This window comes from Helianthus annuus, chromosome 13, assembly GCF_002127325.2.
Source record: "Helianthus annuus cultivar XRQ/B chromosome 13, HanXRQr2.0-SUNRISE, whole genome shotgun sequence".
In the NCBI taxonomy this organism is placed as follows: domain Eukaryota; kingdom Viridiplantae; phylum Streptophyta; class Magnoliopsida; order Asterales; family Asteraceae; genus Helianthus; species Helianthus annuus.
This window is the reverse complement of record NC_035445.2, coordinates 69,292,851-69,298,555: the sequence shown is the minus strand read 5'-3', so window position 1 is coordinate 69,298,555 and position 5,705 is coordinate 69,292,851.

Sequence of the window (5,705 nt, the reverse complement as noted above, 5' to 3'; positions counted from 1 at the left end):
GCTACGGAGGAGCTGAAGGTGGCGGTCGCTTGCTTTGATACTCTCAAGTTCCCAGTAATAGAAGATCTTCCGAAGCTCAGCGACGCGCCCCTTCCTGAAATTAAGAAGGCCCTTCGCTTTGCTAGCGATGATTCGTCGGATGAATGAGGTGGACATACCCGGCTTTTTGGGGTATGCACCTTAGGTATTTTTTAGTTAGTCCAGATGAATGTAACGCTCTTTCGGTATTTTGACAGATGTCCTGCTTTTTGGACTTGTAATGATGTTTTTACTTTCGTTTGTTTGTTATCCTTTTGTGAATGGTATTAAAACTTATTCCGGCTGTTTATGTCCGGTTTATATTTGATGTAACTACCTTGCACATGCGTCCATGTTAATGGTGTACGTTTTGAATTTTTCTAGAACGTTCTTTTTGTTAAATGTGGATCCGATTTTGTCTTATTAAGGATAACTTGAAGGTCGTACGAACAATGCCAGTTCGTCTTTTCCTTTTAGGGTTGGATCCCTGGATTCGGCCGATGAGTATTCGTGAGTTGCAACTTTTTAACATTTTATTTATCAGGTTCGGAGTTTGAATTTCTCCGATAGATGCAAAGTAAAAAACATTTTTAATCAATCCGCGGGTACTACCCTCCGCGGTTCTTGTAATTTAACTGGTGCGGGAAAAAACATCCGCTTTACAGGAAAATTAAAACATGACGGAGCTCATAGCTTCCGTTTTACAATTATTTGTTTAAAAACCTTCTAAAGATAACACTTTTTTAGGTGCACTCCGTTCCAAGTACGTGGAACGGAGGTTCCATCCATCTTGCTTAAAGTATACGCGCCGTCTTTTTTAGGATTACATGCATTCTTGCCTCGAGCGAAAGCTCTGGCCCGTTCCATTAGTACCTCCATCGTCTTCGGGAGATTTTCATGCAACTTTTCAACTAACTGATTATTCCGAACGCCGTGACAAAATCCGGAGATCCGCAGTTGATCAACTACCCCACTGATCTGCATGCTTTCCCGGTTAAACCGGTCAATGAAACTGTCTAAAGACTCTCCGTCTTTTCTTCGGATGTTGTGGACTTCGGTAATCTCCTTAGAGTAGTGCCTTTGTTGGCTGAAATTTTGGAGGAATAATCTTCGGAACTCCTCAAAGTCGTTGATCTCACCTTCATTCAACGCATCAAACCATACTCGTGCGGCTCCAGTTAGAGTTTGTGCGAACATAAAGCACCATGCTGGCATCGGCCATTGTTCAACTCGTGCAGCTCCGTCAAAATCGAACATATGATCATCCGGATCAGTTGTGCCATCGTACTTTTTGACCGTAGTTGGCATTTTGAGCTTTGGAGGAAGTTTGGCATGTGTTATACGAGCACTAAACTTCGACTTGGCTGTCATAGAAACTGGATGGTACGGCTTGGTGAGTTCCGGATCGCTAATTACATCCATCTGTGTATCATTTCGCGTGGTCATTACTGGTGAAGGTCCGGAGGAACCTTGTACATATCCAGTATAGGTTTCCGAAGTGACGATTGTGGAAAATGTAGGAGTGATCATTGTCGGGCCCATAGTCCCCGTTGGTGCTTCGTCATGAAAGAGCCTGGTTCGTAAACCGAGGATCTGTTCATCTCTGGCCTGTTGTGCTTTTAATCTTCGTAGAAGACTTGCGTTTTTGGCGAGAAATTCTGCATCGAACTCTGACGTTTGCGAAGTAGGGAGTAAGATGAAAGGCAAGGTTGTTCCCAGACCTGAGCTTAAAGTAGCTGAGGTCGTAGAGACAATACTTGCTGGTGCAGTAACTTGCGTGCTAACAGCCGTGGATCCCAAATTCAAAGAACCTGGGGCCGCCATTTGTCAGTTCTTTGCTCAAGAAGTTCACTAAAGTGAAGGACTAAGAGCTTTAAGATCGGATGGCGCCAATTGAAGAACCAGGAAGTCAAGTTCAGGCCGAAGCCTGTAAATGAAGATCTGGATCTTGTTAAAGGTTGAGAGAGTTTCCTGCAAAACAGAAAACCGTTAGGCTCGCCGCAGAGATGGGAGGGCCACTCTGCGACCACCCTCCGGCGTGAGGATAAGCATTGGTAGAGAGAGAAAATAGGGACGAAGGTTCAGAGAAATCGTACTTGGATTTGTACTTGAGGGGGTATTTATAGTAGTCAACTGAGATGACGTCATCCGTTTGGACGCACTTGAACGGGGGCTCGTCCTCGGAGTTTTCTGGCGTGGGGCGGACATGCTTTGGGTGCCCGCCTGAGTGTAGTCCGGTTCGTCTCTGGGGTCATGTCCGGCTTCGGACATGTGTCTTCAGTAATTAAGATGAAAATAAATACGTACATCTAGCATGGGCGTCATGCATCAATTATGCGGCTGCTATCGATTGCAAAGCGCCAAAGCGTCTGTAAATATATACTTTATTTTTGAAGGGCATGGTACAATGCCTTTTCTTGTGATGTGTGCATTTTGGTGTCTATATATATATGGACAAGAAATACTATCATCAAGTGAGGTGAAGTGTGCAAATGATTCCAGCCTGATTGATGCATTGAAAATGATGGGGAAGGACTCAGGTTCGACTTTTGATTCTATCTGAGTTTTCTACTACAGTGCATTTACTTCAGAAGGTTGGCTCTTGTGGAGGGTGCAACTCCTGTCATGTGGCAGTAGGCTGGAAATTTTCTCGGGGACAGCGTAATGCCCCTCTCGACCAGACGTGGGTCCGGTTAAGACAACATAGTCCTGGTAATGAGTGGTGGCGGGCCTGCATCTTGTGGGTGTGAATTAGCCGTCTGTTGTGAAGTTCACCTGTAAAAAAAAATAGGTGACGTGCACTAATAAAAAAACATTCATATTAACCACAGGCTTAATAATGCAAAAAAAAAGTGTGTATTGTGCCTTGTTCATGACGTATCAAGTGAGGTAAGTTTGGTTGGAATATGTGTGTAGTGTGTAGTGTGTAAGTTCAATAAAAGTGTATGTTGTGTTCGTGTGTAGGGTTGTCCAACTCGTCGTGTGTAGTGTGTAGGCTTTAATAAACTTATTTAAAACATTGCATAAATTAAAATCTATCTAATCATTACATATTAACCTACTTAAACATTAAATCTAAATTAAACACATAATATTTAACATAATTAAACCCTACTTAAAGATGGCCAAATCACTACTAATAATCAAAGATAGAATCAAAGGAGAAACCAAAATTAGTTCTATGTTCGTTCCACCATGGAGCCTTCAGATTCATAACCCATCTCTTTCATCTGACGTAGTACGTATTCCGTTACAGGATCGATTAATTTGGGTGTGAAAGAGGAGAGTCAACTTCTAGCGAATTTGGGACGTGACCCTCCCAAATTCACCGTTAGAATATAACAGTTGTAAAATGATCGTTGAAGACAAATTGTACTTACCTCTGTGTTTTTATATGTTTTCTATTATTTAAATTTGAGTTTATATTATGCAATATAATTTTAAAACAGTTTTCTATTAATTTCAATATAAACGAAATATAAAAAGTAATTTATTATAAAATGTTCAATATAAACGAAATGTAAAAAGTAATTTATTATAAAATAGATTGGATATAGATTAAATAAGGAGAAAATTAGGTGATGAGGTGGATGCCGAGATAGAGGTCTGAAATAGTTTGGGTTGGAGGAAAAATGAAAGTTTTTGAGGTTGGTTTAAAATTGTCATCATTGGAGATGCTCTTAGAGGTTCTTATAGCAACCTTTTACGCCTCACATGTAGGGTTGTAAACGAACCGAATGAACACGAACAAAGCCTTATACGTGTTTGTTCATTAAGAAATAAACATGTTCATGAACGGTTCACGAACGCTACCGAACGAGATTATTTGTTCGTCTTTGTTTATTAAGAACATAAACATGTTTATGAACATCTTGTTCGTCTTTTAAAAAATGGTTGGGGTGTTCCAAATAAAATGCCGGATGGAAAGTTGTTGGGCCAATCAGATCGTTGGCAACGGTCAAATAACGGATATATATATATATATATATATATATATATATATAGGGTCGGGATTTAGAGAAAACGGTAGAAAGTGTGAGAATGGTGAGAACGCCTATCAATCGTCCGAGCAAAACAATCTATGAACTAGATTGGCGTGGTGGCATTTTCGTAAATAACATCAATTTTATTACATGGACGTGCTTCAATAAGGGTAAAAGCGTCTTTTGACTTCTCCAAACAAAACGCCATCTCATGAAAATAAAACGCCAAAACAAAAATCACACAGCATTCTGCTAAAAACGCCATTAGATATAAAACGCCAAACTTAATTATAGTAAAATCCTGCCTAAAAAAAACCGCCAAAAAAATCCTATATATACAACAACTCAGACCTTCAATTAAAAAACACAAACAAAAACCCCAAACGTCATATTTAATATATACCATTCGACTGATAAACGCCAGAAAACCCAAAAATCAAATATATTGTTGTCAATAAAGTGTAGCTGTATGGTGTGGACAACATTGCCAGTTATCTTTCTTAACTGAGGATTAACAATGTTATCCAACACCATACAGCAACACTTTATTGATTTTAGCATGATCAAATTCACACTTTTAAGATGGTTTATTTTGGGGGGTTCTTTTTCTCAGTAAAACGCCAAAAAAGATAACATTTTAGCTGAAAGGGTGTAAGCTCAATAACATTTTGCTGCATGAGATGGACAAAAATTATAGAAAAAGAAGTTGATTTCATACGAAAGTCGAAACAGCCAGTGAAGATTGCTTCAAAAGAAGAAAGAGACTGGTGACAGTGAAGATTTGAAGATCAATATTTTTTTTTGTTTAATTTTCTTTTTCAGTTGATTGTTATTTAATTAATAACGCCATATCTAATAAAAACGTCAAAAAGGCAAATGTCTTACACATTTGGCGTTTATCAAAACATCATAAAATTACTTTGGACAAGTATTATAAAAAAAACTTTTTTTATGTATTCTTCTTTTATTTTCCTTTTGAGTTGATTGTTGTATAATAAAAACACCATATATAATAAAAACGCCAAAACAGCCAAAATGCTTGTTTAAACGATGTCATCCAATTAAACGCCCCCCAAACTCCAAAACTATAATTAAATTAGTTTGAAAAAGTATTATAAAAAACCTAAAAAAATAAAAAACAAACTTTAAAATGTAACTAGAAACAGTAACTTCAAATCAGAAAAACTGAAGATAGGGAAAATTTATTATATTAGAATCTAAAACGCCAAACTTGAAAGATGGAACGTGTTACAGACTTCAGAGATAAAGCCTGTCAAAAACAATAATTACAAACGGTAACTGAAAAGACGAATATTTTATTATAATAACGCATCGCCTAACTTAGGTGCCAAAAAGAGATCTTATAAAATGATACATCTCAGCAACTTTCATTTGATCAAACCAAAAAAAAATAAAATAAACAAACGCCAATACTACTAAATACCACTCACTGTAAAACACCAAAAAAAATCAAAGATGGCTAATATGCTTTCTTGGATATTCAATATTGTTATTCGTCAAGTTTCACTGAATGAATTGTTAGCGGAGGCGAGTAACTCAAAAAGATTTTGCAGTATGAGATGGACAAAAATTCAAGAAAAAAAATACTAATGCCAAACATATGGCATTTTGTATTTTTTGTTCTTGAAGAAGGCCTGGATGAGGAGAAGAGATCAAGGACACTGAAGAGTGGGATGATGATAA